This window comes from Neodiprion pinetum, chromosome 6, assembly GCF_021155775.2.
Source record: "Neodiprion pinetum isolate iyNeoPine1 chromosome 6, iyNeoPine1.2, whole genome shotgun sequence".
Classification (NCBI taxonomy): domain Eukaryota; kingdom Metazoa; phylum Arthropoda; class Insecta; order Hymenoptera; family Diprionidae; genus Neodiprion; species Neodiprion pinetum.
The window spans coordinates 17,158,503-17,185,544 of record NC_060237.1 but is presented as its reverse complement, the minus strand read 5'-3'; the positions used below and the strand labels follow the sequence as shown (position 1 = coordinate 17,185,544).

The 27,042-nt window shown below is 40.6% G+C and overlaps 1 protein-coding gene across 5 annotated transcripts in view; it reads left to right on the top strand.

Moving 5' to 3' along the window:
* LOC124221456 (protein groucho-like) overlaps window positions 1-27,042 on the top strand; it is a 133,180-nt gene that overhangs the window by 37,286 nt on the left and 68,852 nt on the right. The gene's annotated exons all lie outside the window — the stretch shown is intronic.

The window sequence follows — 27,042 nt, the reverse complement described above, 5'->3', positions numbered from 1 at the left end:
ACGCAATAGGCGTACAAATGAATTTACCGTCGCATTTTTAAACGTGGCTTTTTCATCGTGAGATTATATGAAATTTCACAGGCATTGAATACCTTGGCTGAAACTGAGTAACCTAACCTAACCTAACCTAACTTAACCCGGCCCAAGCTAACATGACCCAACTCGACTTACGCCGAACCAACCTATGTTGATCTAACTTGGCGCGTCCCAATCTGACCTAACCTAATCCATTTTAATATAGATAATAACCATGTCGTGTTGAACTTCGAAGCATTTTGGGGTATTTATATGAATATTCGAAACAATGTTGTTGCTCCAGTTTTCAAACGCCTGTATACTTGAACCGGAGCTTATTATTCTACGCAGTCTCTGAGTGTTGAAGAGGGGAATTCGATTTCATTGTATTGTGAAAATTTAATTAATCAGTGAGCCGTCAAGTCAAATTACGTATTATACAGTTTGATTTGTATATCGGACAAAACAGTCGATTTGTACCAGGTACTGTAGCGTAGAGAAATGGAATTTAACAAAATTCAATCAGATATTGTGAATTATTTGATTTTGAAGTGGTGAAAAATCTTGAACCTTGCGGTGTAATTATCCGTAATAAAGTTTTTCAAACCATTTGTAAACACAATCCTGAAATTCAATTTCCTTCCATCGCTCGTACGTTTGCAAAGGGACGGTAAGATGTTAATTGAAACAGAGAAAAAAAAATTTCACTCATTGAAGATTGCCGTTTATTTTGTACAAACTGCTGAAGAAGTTTGTATGAATTTAAACCAAGCATATGGTTCGAAAAACTTGCAATTTATGCTATTTGCTTGTCAGCAATAACGATTTACTAGATTATTATCCTCCTAGCCATTTATGCGCGTCTGCAAACTTGACGAGAAGTATTTCGTCAACAAATACACATGTTTCGATTCAAAAATATCGCGATCGAGACGCATTTCACAGAAAATAGAAATCTCCAAATCTGTAGTATCATTTTGATACTGAAAAACTAAGTAAAATCGGGGTGAATTGTTTGTGAAAGAAACTAGCAGCTTGTTGCCGTTACGCCTGCGAATATTTTCAAATGTTTCTTGTGGCAAAACTATCAGCCATAGCCATATGCTCTCCTGGACTTTTTTTGTAGAGCTCGTCGAGACGTTGAAACTCCTTGAGCATAACTTTTCTATATCTGTAAGAGTTTGGTCGGTGTTCGCATAAGTGTGTGATCCCGTTTCGACTTGGTTTACGAAAATCTTTATATCTCCAAGACCATTGATCTGTCTATAACGAAATATAGCCTAAAATCTGTCCAGACGTTGTAGCTATCCGTAGAAAAGATGAAATCAAGATCGCTTCGGTAGTTCTGGAGTTCTAAGCGGCGAATATATGGACAGAAGGAAAGAGAAACGTTGAGTTTCGCATATATATCTGGAGACAAGAAAATGACGGCAATCCTACAGCAGAATTGAGCAACTCGCAAACAGAGGACCGATTACCGAACCCCTGTACCGGATAGTATTCATCCGTCATTCGTTACAACAAATAATCGAATGCGAAGTGGGATGCGAACTTGACTCGTGCGCAGAGCCAGCGTCAACAATCCGTCCTGAATCGCAGAGTCGCGATATCGACGGACTCTCGGTTTCGAGCTAATCAGCGGTTAGTTAAATAATGCTGTCTGTCTCTGAACGCGCGCTGCGTGCCGTTGCGGCGTGCCGTGCGTTATCCAGCGGCGTGGCAGCACGTGGGGACGATGGGAACTGGTTGCGAAATGGAGGAGGAGGGGTGCAACGTGCCGAGGTTAGGGGCCTCGGCTCCCCGACAATGAACTAGGACAACGGGGTGCGCCGAACCGGAGCGAGGGGCGAGCATTCCGCCCCTCCGCGTGCGTGCGTGCGTGCGAGCGCACGCGTGTACGCGCACGAAGTACCCAACGCGCACCTTCAGGGGCTTTTCTGCATTTCATTGCACCCCAACCTCGTTTGTTCGCCTCTTTATAAACGTTTCGACGATGCATCGGACGTACGATCTGATCATCGAGGAAGGGTCCAATTAAAGGAGATTCACGAGCCCGAGGTTCGATCAAGCTGGATCGGAAAGAAATCGATACAATATTCAGTCGTAATTTCACGACATCGTGCTGTCGAATGATTAACCGGGATAGATTGAATTCTTCGGAAATATTTATCGTTTGAACTGATGGGGACGAAGTTAATAACGTTAGGGTAATGATGCATGATTCAGGAAAAATCGTTACTTCGCACATTTAAGATTGTCTGAAGCTTAGTAAACCATGATAAACAAAATATACTTATATATTTCAAATAGTCAACTCCTTGAAAGTCATACAAAAATTGTGGAATAATGATTCCTTCTCTGACGCTTCGTTATGTTAACGTTACTAACTTCAGCCTCGTCATACTCGGTGCTTCTGGTAACCTGAGTTTTCGATCAAGTTTGATTGATTGGACCTTCAGGTACGACGTGCATCACCAATTCTATCCAAACGATACCTTTTCAACGCACGAGGAAGAAAAATTGGAAAAATTAATAGATGTGAAGATTGAAGTGAAAAAATCCGATTGTACGCCCAATGCATTCGAAGCGATTACATTCGTTGTATCCTTACGACTTTTTAAACCCTGTAAAACATATCGCTTATCTTATTCGTAAACGTATTGTTCGTCCATTAAATGAGAATAACGAATCGTCTTAGATTCATTTTCAACTCGAGATTCGTTATTAGGTAATCACACTAATAAGTTTTTGTCGAACGGATCATTGCACAAGTTGTCATCTTCCCATACTAAAGCGTTCTTGTAATATAACATTCGGAGACTCGTACTGAATTTGCAATAACGCGAGGAATAATGTGAAAAGCCATGTGTAATTTTTTCTACATTTGGTTTACAGATTTTCTCCTCCACGTGAACTGAATTTTTTATTTTTTATTTATCCCGCAAATGGTTGCGCACAAAACAATAACTAAAGGTGGTTTTTTTTCGTACGTGTGTCTGTACGTGACAACGTGAATTTGAACAACTGAAAAAATACCGTCGTCGTCGGTAGTATTTGTCGACACTTTTCGACGCCGCCGCCGTTCGAGGAATCGAACAAATGAAATTACCCAACTAACCAACTAACTAGCATTTTATTATACATGCGAAGCTTCGTCGTCTCGCTTCGCTTCACGTTGTCCCATCCTCCGTTTCCCCGCTCTCCTCCTCGTCGTCGACGTGAATAAGCCGATGAAAACGCGATTAAAAATTAGCTTAATACCGAGCTCGTCGTCGTGTTTTTCTTCCCTTGTTAGTTTCGTTTTAAGTACCAGCTGCTAGCTGGCTGGTTGGCCCGAGGACTCGACTCGACTCGACTCAACTCAAGTCAAGTCAACTTTTGTTCTTGACTGGAATTATTCACGAGAAACACCAGCCCGCTTGCCTGCGACCTTTCGATCTTCTGAAGGATAAAGTCTCCGGTGAAAAGAGAAGAGAATTAGAAAAGAAAAATCATCGGAATATAAAATGCGTGTCAGTATAATTGAGTGATAATTTTACAACACACTGATTTACATTATTTAAAACTATAGTTAGTCTTCTACTACCGGCAGTTTTCTTGTCTCTCTCTCTAATCCACGTACTATTTTACGACGAAATTTTTACTGAGGCGAAGTGTCATTGTTCACTTCGGATTTGATATAATTAAGCAGGTGTGGAAAATCCAACATGGAAATACCGGCATGTATTTTACATCATGTTCGAAAATTCAATGACAATTTCAGCAAAGTTGGGTCAAAAATCGGCATTTTTAAACGTTACGTATAATAGCTGTGCGAATGGCTAGATGATCATTTGTTTGTGGAAAACATACCTGCGGCGGATTATGTGAAAGAATTCATTTTGCAAATGAAGAACAAAAAGAAAAAAGCTACGTCAAGCAGAAGAAAACTGATTTATCCTGTAAAGTGCAGGTTTTTTTTATCATGTTTTATGTACTTACTGGGTGTAATTTTCAAATTCTCATAAAAAAGGCATAGGTATGAATGATATCTCTTTTTGGAGAAATTTGCTTTGTGTGATTTAATCTTTGATCGTGTCTTCGATCGGCAGTGCGATTAACCCAATCTACCAGTAATCACACATGTCAGCTATTATTATACACATATATGTGTGTACTTTGGCACACCGTGTGGCAATAATGATTGGGTGCACATTCGAGTCTGCGTTATTCATGGCGTCGTCGGTTACGTAGGAAATCATCATTCGTACGTGTGCGTCTACGCCCTCCGCGTAAAATGTATATACATAACGCAGCTAAAAACTCTTGCACAGAAATGTAAATACGTGCGTATAATCGCTGCAGTATAAAGTTGTGACGACGGAGGCTCATCGATTGGCGGCAATAATTTCACCGCGTGTAAACGTTGAGAGGGAGCTCAGAGTTTACCAAATTGATCTCTACCAGTTTCGTAGTCGAGTTAAACATGGCCCTATACATGTACTAGATACCAAGATCACGGTGATGAACGATCGATCAACGAACTTGAGCGACGGGACGGAGAGCCAAGCCGGAGAAGCGGAAGAGAGAGAATGAGAGAGAAAGAGAGCGTTTGATAATTTTAGATCTTGGTTGCTCGAGCCTCGAGAAGTTACTCCGCTGCTTCGGTATATCATATAAATACACACAAACACGCACAGGACATACATACATTGAGGTATATTCACATACTATACACATACCTCTAACAGTCTCTAGTGATTAGGGGTGTTTGACTAATTAGTAGCGCAGCTTATTTCGATTTATAGATAGTCGTCGCTGCCTGTTTCTTTGTATATCGACACACATACGGCTCAGCAGGAGGCAGAAGCTGGCAGCCAGAATTAGCAGTCAAACGTTTTAATATTCATTCGCATAAGGTAATGAAGTGGAAGAATCTAAATATTGTTAAATACCTCGTATCCCTGATACTTTTATAGAATTACGAGGATAAAACTGAACTTTATTTTTGATATTACCACAAAGTTTTACACGTTTGGCTGCTAACTCTGGCTGTTAGCTTCAGCCTCATCGGATCAGCTGATGTGATTATACAGTTCACAAGACGAACGGTTGACCGTTTTTTGTGTATAGGTGCGCTTCGCAGTTGGATTCTATTATTATTTTGCCTGAATGATGAACTTGTCCTGTGTTTTTTTGAAATTGATACAGTTTCAAAGTTTGTCTTATTCATTTTGAAGACATACGTGAATTCTTCCGTGAAACGTGTCGATCGATGAATTTCATGAGAAGTTTGAAACTTCATTCGAATCTGAGTTTCGGCAGACTTTAAATGTTCTGTTATTCGATTGTTATAACGCAGAACGAGATATTTCCAGATCTTGCACAGTATAGTACGTAAAAATATGTACGTAAAATTGAAATTGATCAATTTTTATCGAGTACCCAAATTTCTGGTATAATACTTAGTTTCGATGGTTAAATTTTTAATATTTGAGATTAGCGTAAAATAGTAAATATTGCATTCGTATATCCGTTCATCGTTCAAACTTTTCTTGATCAAGCTTGATCGATCGAAACTTTAGGCGCATCGCATACTTTGAACAACTGACGAGACGAGAAATTATCAAAAGTATAAAAAATCAAATGGACAAAATCAAGTCCGACTTTGGGATAAATCTGAAAACTTGGTTTAGATAAATTAAAGAATACGATCGTTCCGATAATTATAATAAACTTTACGGGCACACGATTAGGTTAGTTTAGGTTAGTTTAAGATAATTAAGAAAACCAAGTGCGACTTTTCGCTAACTCTGAAAATTTGGTTTAAATGAATTAAAAAACACGATCGCTTACACAGTTATAACAAACTTCATAGGCACACAGTTAGGTTAGGTTAGGTTAGGTCAGGTCAGGTAGGGTTAGAGGCATACTTATGGGGGCTTCAGAAGTCAGCCCCTGAATTATAATTCTATTATGTTGGTAACAACATTAAGCTCCGCTGCATGGGGTGGTTTCCATCCGTCCCCTGAAACTGTAACACAATAAGCAACGGCAGCGAGCCCCCCAAACCTGAGAGCCTCGCGTAAGCGCGCGTAGCCGTTCCGGGTGCCATGGTGGTGTGTTGCGTCTAAAGGTCCATGGTGGCAAGCGGGGGTTTCCCTCCCTTGGGTTCCCCAGCAGCTCTCCAGGCCTAGGAGCCCGAAGCCGAACAATAATCCCTAGGGTCTATGGGCGGCATGCATGATAGCCATAACAGAAGAGGACCGCGCCCCGCCCAACGATGCGACCCTTATTACAACACAGGGTGTTGCAAATTGGTCCTTTTCGAAAACTCGATGTTTTTGTCTCCTCCAATGGACCTTTCATTTCCATTTATTTTTTTCCCTCACCATTTCCCCTGCCGCCAAGCAACTCGACCCGTTTTTCATCTCTCTCCTTTTCTATTGGGGTTCAGTATGTACATACATACATACATACATAGGTACGTTATTATTCTTCTTCGCCGTGCCTCTCGGTAGCACAGCAAGGCTCCCTATTCTGATCGTCCTCACCTTTTTTCTTTTTTTTTCTAATCTTTCAAGCCCCTAATTCGACGAGCCGATCGCTCCGGCATCCAGGCAGAGGGTCGATCCTGGCCGTACGACACTTGCGGAGGGAATCACCATTGCACATATATACTCTGTGTTCATGCAATCATACCTGAGACTTCTACTGGGGGCAACGTTTGTGCTCGTTCGGTGTCACCGTCACAAGTGTTGTGTGGCACCATTAACGTCTGCGCCGCTTGCTTAAAGATGAATAGTCGTTTGTTCGTTCGTTCTTCATTCTTTTCTTGTCGTCGCGGTTGTGTTCCTATTCTTCGAGCATCATTGTGCATTTATACAGCGCAACTATCGAATTGCAGACGCTCGAGTCATACATTGTTTTTGTTCTCTTGCCGAAGCTGTTTGAATTTCCCGGCAAAAGATTTTTCTTTTTTTTTTTTCACGTAGTACTTGAATATTCGATGGGTTCAATATGGTGTGTATGGAAATTAGTGCAGTGTACCTATTTTAACGCGACAAGCTTATCTAAATTATTGCGAAAGTACCCTGAAGAAAAATCTATGAAAAAATATTTTTCATTTCATCAGAAATGTGTTCGAAAAATTGGTAGAAATTCAAAGCTATTTAATTTTGCACAGTGTTGCGCGAAGGGAATAAGTCTTGACGTTGAAACGAATGAAATTTTACGCACGCGCACACACACACACCTTATGGTACATCTAAACTTTTTTCGCGTATCAATCTGAAACTTGCAGAATTTGGTGAAATTAACCGTTAAACTTCGAACGGACGGTTACCGACACAATTCTTCCGAACCGAGCGGATAGCTGCCAAACTCACACAAGTGAACACAGGTACCTACTTACCAAGATTCGAGTGGAGGTAGGTAGGTATTTCTGCGCTCTCAAAGCGGAGAAGGAAAAGGGGCGTCGAATGGACGACATGTTTCTTCTCTCGTCGACCGACGGGGTATTGGATCGTTGCCCCTGGTGTCCCGGTCTCTGCCTGCACAACAGTGGGCTTCTCTTCTCCTCGTTAAATAAGAGGCCTGGTTCCCTAGAATGGCACTAATTGGCATTAGGGTTGGCACTTCGCCTCGTCGTCTCTCGGTGGAAGAGTCGCTTACGATCAGCTCGGTGATTCATTCTTTACCTTCCTTCCTGTCTTCTACCCCACCTCCTCCATCCAGATCGCAGCAGCATCCGTGTAACGTCCGTCGTCGGACAGGTTCAAGACGTCCAAAGGATGAGACACGCGTGTGGTTCTCGGTGTGTAATAGTCGTCTACGTTGGAACGGCGAGGGTAGCTACCGCGGTAATGAAATATGCCTGTCTGCCGACCACTGGAACAGCGCCCGGTTTTGTTCGTTGTTATTTAATCACTTGTAGACGACTATTGTATACCACCAACGTACCTACCTGCGTAATGGGTGTTGCGTATACCTTGACGAAATTCCTTCGTCACCGGGCAGGTTGGCAAATTTCAAGGATCGCACAGTTCTGCCGACGATAATTATTACTCGAAGAAGAACGTTTACACGAATTTTTAAACTCAAAACACGCTGTTTGGTATTATAAACATCGTCAACTTTGACTTGATGCCTATTCGAAAATTTTTCAAAGAAGACCTTTTAAAATGCGAATTCAGTTTTTTCCAGAATGTCTGAGAGTGCAAAAAGATTGCGAATATTATGCCTATAACCTAGGATCATTGACAAATATCAATAAATTTATACGTATATACTTTACAAATTAAAAGGTAACTGATATTTTTTTAAACACGTTTAGGAGTACTGACACAATTATCTAATTTTCGGACGCATTGATAATAAATTATTGTCGACTACTATTAACAATTCACAAAGCTACTCTTTGATTCAAAAAAATACTGTTCATTCCCTATTGAATTACTCGACTACGATTTCATGCCGGAATAATTTAGGTGACGTTGTACCGAATGTTTCGGACTATTAGCGTCAGAATGCGAAACTTCACTCTCCTCGGTGTTCGTAATATTTATCTGCATTCCAAAACTAATAGTCCAATTTCTTGTTCCAATTTTAGTTGGCATATCGATTAAATTGTTATGCTTATCCTGGTCTTAATCGAGTCTTGTGTGACTTAAATACTCGTTTTGTCACTAATACTTTGACTTACATCATTTTTTCTACAAATCATGAACGAAGCAATAAATTCGTATTAAATGACTGGTCGAAAATCTACGAACCCGTTTAGCAATCCAATGAAATTGTAACATAATACGTATCAATAATCGATCGCACGACGTTGATGTTACTAGGCTTAATTTTTTAATTACAACCATGTGAAAAGTGTAATCTTTCCATAATCACTTTTCACTGCATGATCTTTGCTATCTGCTTGAACTTTCGCAACAAGCAGTTCCTTATTTTCTCAAATTCAGCTCGATCAACGTCTATTCATGGTATCCTTATGCTTTTCCAATGTTACAATTCGACCCCCCCCCCCCCTTAAATTTATGCTGGTTTACCGCCTGGCAAATATCCTGAAATTGCTTGGTTCTTTTTTCTCTCAAGTTTCTTTCGTTCTTTTTCCAACACGCTTTTCCAATTTTCCGGATCAAAGAAGAAGTTGCTCGAGGGAGTTTGAGAACGATGAATCGAGCCGCGAGAAGCGTATAATACACAAGTATATATATTCAATGTATATATCTATAAAGCATGTAACACATATAGGCGTGTACACATCTGCATACTTACGCAAATAAGAATAGCGTTTTATACTTTTGCCGTAGGTGCCCAGCGCTGTAATAACATTACAATCATTGTACAACACGGTTTGTCAGCACCCGATATATACCGGACATCTATGTATATAGAAATTTAAATCGCGGTATAAACGTTAGGGAATAATTCACTCGATCACCCACAACACACCCGTACAAATAACCCAGTGGTACCAATGGCCGACGGTATCAATGTCAAAGATAAATATTCTCTCGCGTTCCTCGATTCTTGGGACGGAATTGGCGGTCGTTACTTACCGAGCTACGTCTCTGTATGCATGTATTCATACTATTCACGTATAACACATGAATAGTATGATCGCTGCAGAGTTTCATCTCACGATCAAATTGCATATCCCTATTTTTTTCAGGAATTTCAAGAACTCGGAGAGATTCGAATTTTAGAAAGTAAAAAAATTCCGTTCTTGAGCTTCGATCTCCTGTCGATATTTTTATGTAGAAAACGGAGTTTCCATTCGTAAATTGTTGCGAGCAATAATTATAACATTTTCACGAACTACAGCATCTGACGGTGTATCATCGTGTGTCAGCAAATTCGCAATCCACGATCCGTCAGTCCGACGTTCCGTCTGTTTGACAGTTCGTACAGTTGAATCTTGAATACACCGCGTCGAAATTTGAAATTGATTCGTTGGATGCTATTCAGTTGGCACAAATCAACGTCGGCTGGTACAGCCACTCCTGTACCGCGTACCGAAACGATTCGTTTTAACTGTTAACGGCGGAACGCCGGAGAGCTCGGACACGCCGACAACAATAACTACGGAACGTGGGTTGGTTGAAATAGGTATCGTAAATTTTCAATTTTCGCATCGCCGCATCGCCAAGGCGACGGCCGCCTCGAACGGGCCTCCGAACACGCCGAAAGACAAATTACTTACAAACTATCACCGACGGATCTTTTATTACCGTCAACTTATACGTACGGAGATATCCGTGTAACTAACTGTACAAGTATGAGGTATTGTCGAATAGAAAGACCCTCCGTAGGAAAACGCGGAATTACAGAATTGGCAAAGTCAAATATTTGTATAATTACAGGGGTTAACAGCGTCATTTAGGTATTTGTCTTCATCTATTAATTAGCTGCCCTCGTCTGATTTTCATTTTCGCAGACACGATTATACCTCGCAATCTCACAACTGTACCGTGTTGATTCTTATTGACTTATTTCAAAGTTTACCACGTACCGAGGATGATGGTTTTTATGCCTATATTATCACACCGTCACGAATATTTCATTACATTATTACAAATCCTCACTATTTACTCTTACAGTAGTTAAAGTGTCGACAGGAAATGGCGAAATTTAACAGATGGTACTTCTGACTGCGCATTTGCGAGCTTTGTTATTTCCTCACAAAGGCTGGCCACACTAAATTCAGCTGTAAACAGGGTTGCCACCTCACGTCAACTACTGACCCGGTGATCGAGGAAGGGGGGGGGGGGGGCAAAAAATTTGAGCCGTTATTGCCGTCAACAGTGCAAATCATATTTTGCGACTTACGGGCCTTGCGGCTGTTAACGGCGACAATAAAACTGAAAACGCAATGGGTCATACGTTTTACCCGGAGATTTAATTGTCCATCCGGAACCCGGAGTAAAGTAGCCAAAACCCGGAGAGGTGGCAACCTTGGCTGTAAATCGGGCCTTGCGGAGGTTACGTATATTTATGCGAATTATTTTGAGCTAAGCAGATCTCGAATAGCCGATGCAGTGATCCGTTAAGGCTTGGCAAACTTTAATTCTTAATCGACTCACGACTAATAACTGCTTCAAATCGTCGTAACAACATCATTTCAATTCGACGCTTGACGCGGGAGAGTTTGACACCTCACGACCCGTTACGAGGAGGTTGACTCGCCTGCCTAGCAGACGAACACATGGCCAGGCTACGACTTCGCCGATCAATGGAATACAATTATTTCGCACATGTGCGTTCGGTCCGTCAGCCTGCCAAGTTTCACCGTTTCTCGTCACATTATATAAGTATTCGCAATGACAAAACATACCTACCTATACGCGTACATAATACCGTAGTATAAACCGTGCGGGTATAAACGAACAGAAAAAGAATATAGGGAAATTGAATAAACCGAAAAAGGTATGACAGAAAAAAGAAAGAAAAAAAGTACTATACGCTAAAAGGCAAAGAAAGGAAGTAGGAAGGGGGGGTGGTAATAAATTCTTCCATCCCCTCCGATCTTCGTCTCGCCGTCGGGGCTGCCGGGGTGACGGCGACGATGAGCACACGACGAGAAGCTGCAGGGGGACTCGAGCAGCGGCGTCAAGGTAAATTAACATAAGAGCCTGTGTGCAAACATAGCAGCAGCGCAGCGGCGCACGAGGGAGAATCGTACACGTGTCTCTTCCACACGCGGAAAGTTAATTACTCGTTTGGTCGGCGGGGCGAGCGGCGGCGGGAAGGGGGCTGGGGCTGGGGGAAGAGGAAGAGGAAGGGTAGGGGGAGGCAACCGTGCACGGGACGACTATCTCCGGGTGGCGCGACGACGGGGACCGAACGTCATTCCGTTTCGACGTCGACGAGCGCGACAAGAGAGCGAGAGGGAGAGGGAGAGGTAGGTGTCTGTGCGCGGAGGAAAGACACCGAGGCTGAGGTTAATGATATACATGGGCTACCGTATACTGCAGGCTTTATCTCATCCGCCGCTGCCGCTGCTGCTGCCCGACTGCCTGCCTGCGCCTCTGGCGGTGGCTGCTTGTACTTTATCCGTCTCTCTCACTATCTTGTACCCCCGGTGCTCCGTTGCATGCAGCAACTCACTTGCTTGTCTCCTTGCTTGCTTGCTCCGAGTTCCTCCGTATTGCGAGTGTGCTACGGTATCGTCGGTAGATCGTCTCCCGTCGTGTTATATGTATATACAACCGAGGAGTAGTTTTCAACGATTACTTGTATACGACCCGATCAGAACAACTCGTGTTGTATCACCTCTTGGTATCCTTACGTGTACGTGTGTATGTACATATAAACTTGCTATCGTGTACCTAACGTCGGATATAGACTCTGATCTTTGTTGTAACGATTTTAGATATTACTTATTATCCTTGATCAAGCGCTACTCACTGCTGATAGCCATGACGAAGTTTTCTTGATTTTGTGAAATTCTTTTTCAGATTTTGCAATTTATTTAATATTTTTGTAAGAACGGTAATGCAATTTTAAAAACGTCTCAGGGGTTTTCCTTATTGTTTATTATTATACCTGTTACGTGATGAAAAATTCACACTCAAATAAACTGCTTTTGGAAATGTTCGCGAAGTTTTTCTACTAATTTAAAAAATTACTCGGTTCAGAATACAGTACAAAAAAAAGGTATGCGTATTTTTGCTGATATTCTCGTTTCGGTATCTACTCGGAGTGTTCCGATTATTTTTTGGAATAATTATGAAAATCTTCTCGTCCAAAGATTCTGATGGAATTTCGGAGAAAATATTTATGGAATGTTTGAAAAATACTGAATAATTGTCCCATTTCAGTAAATTTTTTAATAGTTTCCGGAATGCTTGGAAGATGTGATATTTACACAGATTGTAACTCGACAAGATTTATGAATTATTTAGTTCGAAACTTTCGTTAATGGCATCGTTAATATTATAGGGATATTGACGTTTTAGGTCATGCGTGTAGTCAAATCGTTTCATATTATTAGGCGAACTGTAGTAAAATTCTCTGCTACTCTTACGTACAAAGCTGAAATTATAAATTATTTAAATCCTAATCAAATATTGCTTCGGTACTGTGATGATGTCATTACAAAAATATTTAATGGCCGTCACGAGTAATTATTAAGTGTTACGTATTAAACCAGGTGTAGTTTGCACATGTTTTTTTTACCGGTAAAGCAAAAAATACCGAAGGAAATTGAAATTGGTTTTTTAACGAGAAAATTCGTTCCACCTCTCTTGGAATCATTGTAATAAATATACAATATTATCCATACGCGTGTGTGCATTATATATATGTATGCGCTTACTGTTTGTAGGATGGATCGTTATTGCCTGTTTAGAATATGATGACGATTTGAAATATTGTGTTAACATGTCGAATAAAATTGATTTAACTTATAACCGTTATAAAGTAGATCTATAATACGTATATTGTCAAATTGCGAAGAAAGATACATTATGACGATGAGAGTCCATAGATTGAAGTAACAAATGATAAATCAATAAGAGAGAATAAATGAATAAAAATGTGCACGAACTTTGTATATTCCGATATAGTCGAAGCGTATAAATTATTTTTGTGATAGACGTCGAGCAACTCGTCGCGTGATACTTGCAGCGCAATATTTAATAATACGTATTATCCAAGCGAAGTTGAAATAGAAAGGAAGGAAAAACGACAAAGCAAAAAAAACGAAAAAAAAAAAATAGTATGAGGGGAAAAAAGGAAGAAAGAAAACAGACAAACCAACATAGTAAAAACGGTGCCTGCGGTTTAATGCAACGTCACCTACACTCCTCGCATTATGCTCACATAGGTGTATGTAATACACATAACATGACCTACCAGCGGAAGATTATTTTCTCAGGCCACCCCGTTTGTTTTCTCAAGCAGGCAAAACGGTGCGTGCGTATAAGACAGCGTTCAGTTTAATCCTCTTATTAATGCTCGCCCCCTTCGCCAAGGCTCGTAAATAATTTCAACGAAAGAGAAAATGTAAAAAGAAAAATGAATAGAAAAGACGATTTTCAAACATATGTAGAAATAAAAATTCAGCCAAAAGAACATCGCGAACTAACTAACGGGTCTTCGAAGATCTGTGCTGTGCCTACGGATGATCCCGCAGAGTCGTAAATTATTCTCGTCTCCGTATTATATGCATAATAATACATCATGCTTGCTCATTCTATAATTACGAGAACCCGCGCGGCAACGCGACGATCTATCTGTAGAACCGATAAAGCGGCGCTGAATAGACCGTATACGTTCTCGTAATAATAAAGTCCATTCTTCTCGTATTAGATTTATTTATTTATTATTTTATATTATAACATCCGTTAATCTGGCAGCCTTTGCTTATATTTTATTTTTAGATCTTATCCACAATTTGTCTACTGACAATAAGAAGGATACAGAATATCTGATCATACCATGGATTTAATTTGGCTCATCTCTCCGCATCCCAGCGAGCACATCTATCGAAGTACTAAACAAAAGTTTAAACAACAAAGGTGATCTTAGAAAGCCACTGTTAAATCCTTTTAGTATCCCGGATGTCCACATTTGCTGTTATCGATTTTTTTGTGGGAAACTGGTCGTACCAACGACGTAGATTTTACTATAGAATTATTTTGAGCGTTGTTGGTTGTTTGAAAAAAATTCGACTCGTTTTCTTAAGCTCGATACCTTCAACGATGAATTTAGATGGGATCTCGGTGTGTTACGGAGACGGAGATAGAGAGAACAATAACGATTTTGGTCTTACTTTTATAATGCACCGTCAGGCACATCCGTTTACCTGGCCATCAAATAATCAATTATCAACTGTTGTAAAAATTCCAAGTCGATCGAATAGCCAGTTACGGTCCGGTAAATTCGTCGTTATTGTTTCTGCGACGTCACTTTTTATTGACTTCGATTCGAGAGCAATCGTGCAGACGATAGTGATTTTTGAACACAAATCAGACGTGTCGTTCTATTATAACGATGTAAGCCGCTAGTGATCATTTGTGTTTTTTCTTAAGCGTGCATAATCAATTTCTTCGTGCAATAAAATACGTACAATTATCACTCACGCAAACATCGTGTTGAAAAAAAAACGCAAGAAAGATGGACAATAAAAAGTGTTGTATAAACTAGTTCGATGCCTCTAAACCGGTGTAATTATGTGCCTGTGTAAAATTCATCTCGAAGGAACTGGGCGGTTGTCCTGTAAAAACGTCGGTAAAATTCACTCAGAATAAAGGCGTTTGAATAATCGCCCTAATCGTGCCATGAATCGAGAAGCGGAGAATTGTCGCGAAAATCGCTTATTGTCAGTTAATCGAAGAAATAATCGTCGTTTCACGTCGGTGCAATAAAATATCGAACTTGAGGTTTTTTGCGTTGATTCTCAAAATATAAAGCGAAATGAATTCGCATTAAATTGAACCTCGGCGAATCGATTGAAATTACGTCCATACGTTGAACACTCGGTTAAATAAAGAGTCGTATTTAAAGTCCGGGGGGGGGCTTCAACTTTTGACGGTGAATATACCACTGGCGCGGGAGTTGAAAGGAAGTCCGCGGAGAGAAAAAGACTGAACAAAAAACGTAGTCACGAAACAAGTCTGGAACACGAGCTGGGCGTAGAAGAATGATCATGCATTAACGATGGTCTCTGTCCAGATGAAGAGACTCTTCCTTAAAATGTTCACCCAACCACAATATCTATGTCTTGTACAGTAATAGAGGTGGATGTAGTAGTAGCAGTAGGAAAAACTTTTAGAAAAGTCTTCTGTATTCGTTCGAAGTCATTGGAAGTTATTTCGTGTCACTTAGATTGCAGCGAAGTCATTTGACAGTAAGTTCGCTTGAGCCAAGTAAGGTAGGGAAATGACTTGAAAATTTAAATATATAAAACAGCTTTATGGCAAACTCGCTTTTGAAACATTTTGGTTGAATAACGTCAACATTTTCGATTACCCTACCGCAGCCCGAACTCAGTACACGGAAAAAAAAGAATAAAATGTTCGAATTTTATAAATACGGCGAATAGATATGGTGAAATAAATTGTTTCTTGATCAAATGAATATTGATTTACTGAACAACCCAAATTGTGGTTTCTCTGATCACTTTTTTGTTTAATCAAATGCATTTCTCTGATTTAACAAAGAAATTCTTTCTCCATACTTGGTGAATTCAACAAATCCTTTTTCTAGTTAGATTTCGTAGAATATGTGGATTGTAAGTAATTGAATACGGAAATACATTGGTTTGACAGACGTTTTGAAAATAAATTCAATTTTTAAGATAATAATTGAAGTTATATCACATAATTTCCTAATCATCTCCAACAATAAGAAAATCGAAAGTGCTGCGTCATTCCAGGCAGTCAAATGATCTTTTCAGCGTGTTCCAAAATTATTAAATAAAATTAAGAGACTTTTCTACGACCTGCAAAAAAAGCGATGACTCGAATAATCACCTTAAAATCCATCGGCAGCTTGTAGCATGAAAAAAACGAGAACAGGTTCTCGTCTGAAAACATCAATCCCTGTCAATGACAGCTGCAGCATATCAAAAGTCGGTATTATCTGTCGTATACGATGTTTTTGGTGAAGGGAATCGGTCGTTGCAGAGTTCACCAAAAGACCTAAAAAACGTCAATGGTCTGAGAAGGTAACGGGCAAAATTACAGTTAGTAAATTACAAATGACAAATATGGTATAAAAAAAATAACCGATGATATTGTTCTTGCAAAAAAATGAGATACCTACCCGCTAATCCAAATTATGAAACTTCTGTTTTATTTCACTCTAAATACAAAATACAAGTATAAATTGTGATTCCGTTACGAAGAGAAACTTGGAGTAGAAAAAAAGTTCTTCTCTGGAATATTGCCTGCACTGCGAGCTTCGACCCGTGTTCGAGGGTTTCTGGAATCGGTATTCCCGACCAAACGGGATCAAGACGGGGCCGGGACTATTTTTCGCACAGTCACTATAATGCCAGCGCAAGCAAGAGTGGTGCAGGAACAAGCCCCTCGTCCGCTTCCCTCCGGGATAACTGTCCAAAGTTTAGGGACGCCTGCGGTGTTTAACCCCTCGGTTTTTCCCGCCCTCTCCCTCGGGTTTCAGCATGGCGACGAAACGGGCTCGACGGCGACGTTCTTCAAGTCGGGATTCCGACTTGGCCGGGTTGGCTGGCGCTAGCGGTTAGCGCGGTTCTCCCGGTTCTCCCGGTTCTCCCGGTTCTCCCGTCGGCCGACTTGGCGTGGCGGGAACCCGAGGGAAGCGAAGGGGCGACAGATAAAGGGGCAAAAACGGGGTGTGATGACTGTAACAGATTAGGTCGTCCACGGCTCGTCCCTCCCTCCCTCTCTCTCTCTTTCTCTCTCACTCACTTTATCTCCGCGCAGCTCTAAACGCCCCGTGCGTATCTCTCTTTTTCCATCGCCTCGTCCTATTATCATAGCTTTTGTTATTTGCTCGTCTCTGTTTTTGTTGGGCACATCGCTTGCTCCGATGGACGGAGGGAGGGCCGCTGGTTCGAGAGTCGAGGGCGCGCCAACGATGCACGACAGTTGGCCGATATTTGAGCTCTTTTGTGCTACTAAAGGCCTCCGTATACTCGTCCTCCCACCACTGCTGCTACTCTCTTTCTCTCTCTCTCTTTATGTTCGCAACCCCCTTTTGCCATTGGCGTGGGTACAGCGAAATCCTCTGACACCGTAGTACCGAGCGGAAACGACGCTGATCGAGCATGCGCAAACTTTGTTGGATTTCAATGCAGGCTGATTACCTCAATGGGATTTGCGGATTTTGGAGATTATATATGGCGATGGAAAATTTTTTTTTAGGTTAAGTAGGTCTCAAACAGTTTATTGGTGTTTCGGGAAGGCTCGGAAAAGTCTTATTCTTAACTGGATGATAACTGATGACTGCTCCGAATCAGCGTAACAATATAATTTCAATTCGCCACTTGACACGGAAGAATTTTACACCTCATGCTCGGTTTTGAGTAAGTGACTCTCCTGTTTATTACAATCTCGCTGACATAGTGTCAAATATCTCACGCAAACTCGTAATAATAATTTCGGGTTGTTTCCCTATTCTCGTTTATTTCACTTGGTAATATTTTTATTCCATTATAATGGCATCCGATTCTTCAAAAAATGCTAAATTACAAGTCTTAAAAGTGCTTATGAAACAATAGTCAAGAGTTCGTGATTATGATTTGAAAATAAAATTTGTTTTACGAAAGTCTCTGCACAAGGTACGAGGTCCCATATCTCATTTGAATTTAGGTTATTCAATCGGCGGCTTTTTGAAAATAAAGTCAATTCAAAATGTTATCCTTTGCGCTAAATTACAGTTTTATAGCTGTTTGATGGGAAAATGGCGGTTATAAAGAAATCACGAAGTCGCGTTTGGACCTCATCGATCTGTGATATCCAGTGTCGCGTCACAACATTTTGAGTTTCCGAGTTGTACTCGAAGTTCTTTAATTTGCGTATTATTTTATTTTCATATTCTCAGCCTCGATTTTGAGCGTTATCGAATACAATATTTGATCAACATCCACGAACATCGGTGAATACCAGCTTGTATGCAAGCGCGATAAATTCTGGAAATACTTCTTGCGTCGGCATATTATCCGGTATCTCATGTGACCGCAGAGCAGCTGCGCAGACGTGAAGACCGATTGAAACTGAGCGCCCTCCCTGCGCATTGGTGTAACACGGCGATATGCACACGTGTAATCTCATTTATCTACTCAACTTGGCTGGTTGTGTGGGTGGGTAGGTCGTTGTAACTCGCACGCTTTGCTCAGATGAAATTCTAGTATCAAGACAGCTGTCGTCCAGCAACTACGTATTATGTATAGAGGTATTATAAACGCACAGATTACGACCAAACGCCCTACCGGCATGCAACCCGGGTCACGTCGGTCTGTCTTTCCTTGTACCGAGTGCGTGGACGTGGAAAAATTTGGTTACAGATTGGTTGTGAACCGTCGGTAGTGAATTATTTATTACACTGAAAAGAACATATCGAAATGCAAACGGTTGAATCACACCGAGAGAGATCATATCTCAAGGTTTTTTATAGCTGTAACTGGAAAATCTAGTCTAAGTTATCGTTTTTGTTGCTTACGGTTACTCGTACATTATTTTCTTGGAACTAATGCGATAGTTCGATGGTGCCGCAACAACGAATTCACGTTGAAGCATTGCTTTACTCAAAAAATGGTTGTATACATTTTGCAACTTCCAGAAAAAATCGCATTGGCAGCTATATTTGAAGTAAATAGTTACTTGTATTCACTTGTCACTTGATTTCATTATTACTTGAATGATTGTCGCAACGATTCCCATTTTACCAAAGATTTCATCGTAAGTTGGCCGGTTCTGCGTACAGATTCCGATACCGACATCTTACCGACATTATTAGCCGCTTCACAGCTCAGACACAGACCTTTTTTTCGGGTGGAGGTTATCTCCACACTCGTCAACTTCATCGATAATATCCACGAACTTTATCGATGATCGATAAAGTCGACCAGCGTGGGGATAAAACACCTTCACCTGAAGAAAGGGTTTGTATCTGGGCTGTGAGGTGGCTAAGAATGTCGGTAAAATGTCGGTATCGGAATCTGTACGCAGAATCGGCCCTATATATATCTACTATCGTAACCATGACCAATTGAATTTTTGTCGGTACACTCATCTCTACAACTGCATCGCAAACGCACGAAACTAGACGCGCTGCAATTCGGTTCGCGTTATGGATGAGCGGCAGGGATTTGTAAATTCCCGGATGGATTAGCGCGGCGGGTTCGAAGACATATTTGCATACTTATCCGAGACTTCGGGTTCACGTGTCACGATTACATGCAACTATCTGGATGGAGGGCATCGCTCGACCCTTATTGCTTCCGCCGTTCCCCTCATCGCCATTTATATAATTTTTTTTTTTTATCCTCCTACAGAGCGCTTTAGTGGCTCCCTAACACCCTCCTTTCTTTCCTCTCGACACGGGTGCGTGTGTTATATTACTCAGATACGGACCCCAATCGACGACGCGTTGCGGTCTTTGTTGGGAGGGGGGGGGGGGGGGGGGGGGGGATGTATCGCTCATGCCGGTTGCCTTTGTGTGGACCAAAAAGAAGCACGCGGGATGACGAGAGGCAGATTTTTCAACTTTTCCCCCATGCGATTGAACAATATCTAAACAAAAGAATAAGATGGATAAGAGAAAGAAAAGTAAGGCATGCTAACATCACCTTTATGTTATATTTTACCCATATGGCGGAAAAAATGATGTGCTGCGCGGAATATTTAATTTTTTATCATGTATCTGAAAAATTTCGCGATAGTAGATTAAACTAGTTTTAAAGCTGATCCAACTGTTTTCGTAATTTCGTATTCCTACACCTTATATATTGGTCATTGTTGTAAGATTTCGGATTCGTGACTTATCAAATACAGACAGAACAAACAGGCTGCTTCCCATGTTATTTAAATGGGAAATTGAAAATGTAATTTTGCGACCTCTAAGAATTTTTTTTACCGTTCTACAAAAATTCATGGTGTATTTGGAGGTCTCAAACTTCAGTTTTAGCCGGTGGGAGAATAAAAAAAAAAAGTTTTTTTTCGAGTCAACCTAATATATACATATATACATGATATATGCTTTCAATACGTGAGCCTATGTGCATATTGTGCATCCTAACTATTTGAAGTCTCAGGCGTTTGATGATAAATTCGATAGGTGTTATAAGCAATGATATTTTTTTCTCAAAACAATTCAGATGATATATAATTAACGGCCTAGTTGCACTGAAAGAAATTTTTAGTTTCGGTTACCGCTCAGTCCTCAACTATTTTAATTTTTTTAACAATCGAAAAATATAGTTCTAGGTAGAAAATGAAAATTAGTTTTCTAGCTGTTACCGGAAAGTCTAGTATCCGTTACTATTCTTTCTCGTTACAATCACTGTTACTATATTTTCTTGTGACTGTCAGTTGCGAAGAGTAATTCCAACAATATTCAAACAGTTTTTTTTTTAACGATACCTGTTTTACTGCATTCTTCTAGTTACTATAACAAATGAAATTTTTCTCAGTGTGTGAACTAATAGTAATTTTTACCAAAATATTCATATATAGGGTTTAAATACATGAACTACGTTTTCTTCATATTCTTCACTTTACAGAGACATCAATATTATAAACAGTCGAAGCTGTGTACCTGTTACAGCGCTAATGTTACGTATAACTGCATCACCACAAGTTAACAGTCTTCCTCTTTCAATCAAGCAGCTCATTACGCAAGAATGAAATACACAGACAATGTGTACCGTTCGATTTACGATTACTCGGTTCGATCGATTCTCAGAAACTTATAATGTCAGACGGTATGTGTAGATAATGTATAGTATATACTACACCGCATGTGCCCTGTAAGTGATCGTTTACCGCTCTCTCTCTCTCTCTCTCTCTCTTTCTCTCTATCTGTACGCATATTATTAAGAAACACGAGGTGCCTGTATAGAACAGTCATGTGTCTAGGTGTGGATAGACTAGTCGCGGCTTCTCGTACCTTTCATTATGTTCTATAAAACGATTGTATCGCTTTAATTGCCGAGCACAGCGGCGGGTTAAACGGCCGTCCGGTTTTATCGCTGATGATCGCCTGTACGTTTATATAGGTACCCACGTTGTTTCCTCATATCTATATACCTTTTACACGTATACATATACATGTGCCTACCGTGTCAGGTGTATTTCTACTCATTACGTTGAGATCGTGACGTGCCTCGCGGTAAAATAAGGCGAACTTGGATGTGCATGTACGTACGTATAGGTGGGTATACGAGCAGGAGGTACGTTCGTGTTATTACACGTAAGTACGAACAACCGAGGGGAAAATCTATCTCTCTCTACCTCATCGTATGCGTACACGAAACACTTCCCATCTCCCCTTCCCCTCCCCAACACCCTATCTCTTGCATCGTTCAGAATCCCGTGTGTCCCAACGCTAATATGCATGTAGCCCATCGGCGACTGTGTTATTAGATGTAATTATACGATAAAACGTTATGCGGGCTGCGACGGAGCTGTGGAAGAAGAACGGCGAGGGACGGGGTGGGTATAATTAATAAGTGATGGATAAAAATGCCAGGCGATATGTGGGTAATGTTGATGGATCGTTGTCGGGGACGTCGTTGCTGATAGACGCGTACAACGGGGTAATAATAAAAACTTAAATTACATACCTACTGCAGCAGGCTTGCCTCCTTGTTATTTTTTCACTCACTTGTAGAATCATCGTGCGATCGTTCTGTATTTATTATTACATTATTAATTGAACCGTTTCGAGCGTTGAGTGATTTTCAAGTTTGCGCCTAGAATTAGTTAGGAACTGTTTTGGTAAACATTTTCCGAAAATTGGGAATTGAAATTTCACACGTAGTTATGTAGCGATGATCGATGAGAATCGAGATCAATATCAAACAAGGAAATATTCGATCTACTTATTATAATATTAAAAATTTTCCACTTAAGAAATAGAGACAATTTTGCATTCATAGTCATCGTATTATAAATAGTAACTAGTCCATAAAAAAAAAGTATAGTACAAACAAGTGTAGTTACCGATTGACCGACAAGTTAATAATAATTGTCAAGATTTTGTCATTCTGCAAGTTTTAAAAATAATTCGAGAGATTCGTCAGCGACTTTTACTGATTTTTTTGACATTGAATTCTTAAATTTTTTGTTTCCTAATTCCGCATTCACATTAAGGTCCATTAATCGTGTATAATTCAACTATAAGAAAAACGTCGAACATCTGCACGTATTGAAATTATTTTCAACATCGTGGTTAAATTCTGCAACTTTCAAGATAAACCCAACATGGATTCTTCGTCGTTTTCTTCTTTTGACCATTCATATTTCCCCCTCGTAGTAATTGTATAACAATGGAAATCCTGCAGCGTGTCGCCGTGATAAACGAATAAAAACGCGTATCGTTTATGTAAATTAGGGACGATGCGCGCGGTTGCCGGAAATCTGGTTGCGGGAATAAAATCACATCGATTGACAAGCGGGTCCATCTCCGTGGTCCTTAAATCTGTTTCATCCAGGATCCCTGCATGTCTTCGATTAGTACTCGGGGTTACGCCACGGAGGCGCTGCCTTCGAGCTACGCTTTTTCGACCGATCGCGCGTCTCTTACGCGTACATTCGAAGCCTAATCACTGTGCTTCTTCCCATTCAGGCGTCGCGGCGCTGCAAACAGTCCGGCCGGCGTCACTTTGCTTTGCCTCTTCTTCTCTCTTTCCCCCTCGCACACTTCCCGGCCCCTTCCTTCCTTCTCTCTCTATACCCTTAGAACGCAAATCGACGCCTCTGAACATCCGGTGCTACGCCGCTTTACATCGGTCTGTCCGATGTGTCGCCTGAATGCTTCCTGTTAAAGAAAACGACGAACGCCAGGCAGTTTGCTCGCTCGCTCCGCAGGATGAGATCGTCCATGAATAATTCAGGGTTTGGTTTTCTTCGCTATGGCCTTATACCTGTAGTAATATACGGTGCATGAATGCATACGTACGTGTTGGAAAGTATAAGATATTCCTTCGGCCGAATACGCGACCTGTAGAAGCAGCACGTTTTCAAATGTGTTCAAAGTTATACGGTAGAAGACGTAATTGATGTGGACTAAATCATGGATTTTTGGATTGTTCACGTTTACCGTATTTTACGAGATTTTAATTGTTCAAAGTACGCTCTCCTCACATCATCTCGGATGAATGAGGTTCTACTGTATACGCTAGTTCAGTGAAAACGTGTTTGTTGGGTGTGCTCACGTTTTATTATTTCACACGCGCGATAGTAATTTTAGAGTGGTCATTAAAACTGATCCAACCGAATTCAATTAATGCTACAGTGTCATTTATTAACGAATGAAGAGGATATTAAAACACCATCAATTTCGGGTAGGAAATCGAGAAATTTGAAAGAGATCATGTTATTTTATAATTTTTATTCAAAATGCAGATAAAATCAAATCATTCGACTTTCGTGAACCGTCGTTATTATTTGCAAATGATTTTTTTGGAAATCACGTATAGATCATTTTTTATCTTTGACTTGTTAGTTTTTCGATCGATCAAAACATCTCGCACATGTATAATCATTGTGAGTTACAAGTTACAAACTTTTGATTTATGAAAAAATACGTCACCGTTATCCACAATTTAACCTAGAAAATCTATCCTGGAAAATATTTCATACAAAAAGAGAAGAAAGAAAGAAAAAATGTGAAGTAACAATTGATGATTTATCTGCAATGAAGAATACTGTAGATACTTGAGTTTAATACGATCATTTATTGAGACACATTATATGCTTAGTTATTTCAAACAGCAAGCGTCGACTATAAATATTTTGATAGACATGTATTTGTGTAACGATAAACGTCGTGATTAGTATATTTCTACGGGTAAACCTGTAGGCACAATATACGATGATACACGTATACATACAACGTACATCCAGCATCCTTGGGTTTGCTTATACGTCCATGGTTCTAACCACAACGCCGTCTGGGGGGACGAATTTTGCTCCTGCCAGCCAGATTTGAAACGACAGATCTGGGGCTCGAGTTCCATATAGTAGCTCCAGAGCCATGTCAAGTGCGAAGGAGGATTTCGAGTCGCTTATTCGATATGGATGACGCCGGCAGCCGCAGCCAAAGCTGCATATTCAAGAGCCGGCGAATGAAACGCGTCCTAAAGTGCTATGGATTATCCTCCCTAAGAAGAGCCTTTCCCAGTTCCCGCCTAGCTTTACGGGAGTGTGCAAACCGCAGTTCTCTCCACGAACGCGTAGAAGGGCGCTGCACACGTCGGCTTCCATGGCGCGAGTATAGATAGCGGTGAGGTTTAAAGGCCGAGGGGGCAAAGGGTGTAGGTGCAGCGTACGTAGAGGTGTGCGGCTTTCGCTAGCCATCTGCGGTGGTCGGAACTGAAACCGCGAGTTTGCGGCTTCGCGGTAACACCAAACCTAGCGCTAAAGTTTCCGTGGAACTACCCCATTTACGTAGGGTTCATTCACTGCGCTCGGAACGCCACCGGAACCGCATTTCCACGCTACACGGAAGAGAAAAAGTTTTCGTTAAGGATACGTGCGATGCCTACCTATATTCAGGTGTTCGACTTCAAGTGCACGGAATGGTCGAGAGTATCTTGGTACAATATTGCCGATAAAAGTTTCAACGCTTTGAAAGACACTTATATATTCTTAAGTATAATATCGTTGTACGGAGAGGGCGAGGTGACCTGGAATTTCTTCATAAAGAACTTATACTGTCTTTATTTAAGATGCAAAATGAGACGTGTTGCGTCCGCGAAACATTCGCATTGTTTCTATCACAATTATACGTGCGGTGAAATGCAGTTTGTTATTATTTGATGTTAAAAATTATGACTTATGAGTCAACAACAAATGAATAAGCATTCACTGGAGAGTTTGACCGTACGTATTTCCACGCTTATACCTAGAGTAGAGGTAACCAAACTTGCATGAACTTTATACGTGGCATATTTTCAAATTTCTAAATTAAATAATAAACCATACGTACTGTGCAAACTTTGATGAACGACGTTCACTAAATCGTGTGTTTAATGGTATTTTTTCGGCAGTAAATAGACGTTTGCCAAAATTTTCATCGCTTTTTTTTTACCGGGCTATACACACAAACTCTGGAGGGTGTATTCAGATGGCTTATACTGCGTGATATATAGTTATTAGCAAATACAAACCGTGAAATATGATAATTTTCTAATCATAGCGTAGACTTGTAGACGTCTATGTCGTACATCAAAGTCTACCTTTATAAAAACTAGCAATCTCATCGGCTGATTCATTACTCTTGTAACGCAATTAGCGCTATAGAAGCAAAAGCAAATAAAAGTCAATTTGTATGGTGAAAAAGATGGTAAATATTCATGTTTCAAGCGATATCGATACGGTAAATAATATTTGATGAGTTGAAAAGTTCTGAGTTCTTACTCGAGGTGTTTAATGCAAAATATTGATGATTTCGAAGTCGGCTTTCAGAAAAATTCGTATATCCAAATTTAAACAATTCGAGAATTTGAGCATTCGAAGTAAAGATAATTGTTCAATTTCGATCTAACGGTCAGTCTGGGCGAATTTAAACAATTTGACCAGCACCCCTACTTTTCTCCCGGTGTGTGAATTTAAAGAAATTTGTAATCCGTTTGGGGTGGAGGTGAGTCGTTAGGTTAGCAGGTTCGACTAATTTAACTCGCGAAAGCGAGGAAGCGAGCATTGACAGAGCCGAAGGCGGGCTTTTGCAGGGAACCAGAAACTTGGTATGCTTGCGTATACATGTATAATTGTATACGTATACATATATGTAGCGTAAGTATATAGTCGCATAATAGCGCCGGGCGTAAGTGAATGGAGCTTAGCGTTAAAGCCAATAAATAAATTGGATTTTATAACGGCTTTGCGGAGACAAATGGGATCAACGATTTTGCCGATCAGCAGCCCTAGGATTTGCTCCTACGTTCTCAACGCGACTTGGCCGCCCCAGAACCTTCTTACCCTTAGTGGCTGGAGACTGTAACGAGCTAACGCTCGACAAAAATAACTTAAAACCGTACAAGCGTAATGTCTCAGCTTACATATATTTAATATTATACGTACACCGTTCTTGACACGTCTTACACCTTGGGCGAAAATTCTTTCTCGACGGTCTGTGGGTGAGAGAATCTAGACGTTTTCAATTCCCACTAATCAAAGCGAACTATAACCATATCCGAAATGAAAAGTTGACGTTTTCACGATTTTAAGTCAGGAGAATCGACTATACCTCGAGACCGAATGAACGAATTTAATGATCTTTCTCTCAATCGACGTAATTGTTCATAACTTAGATCTGATTTGAGTTACTGCAAAATACCTTAAGCCAGCCTCAACTCATTTACGAAGAAGAAATTTTTTTGTCCGG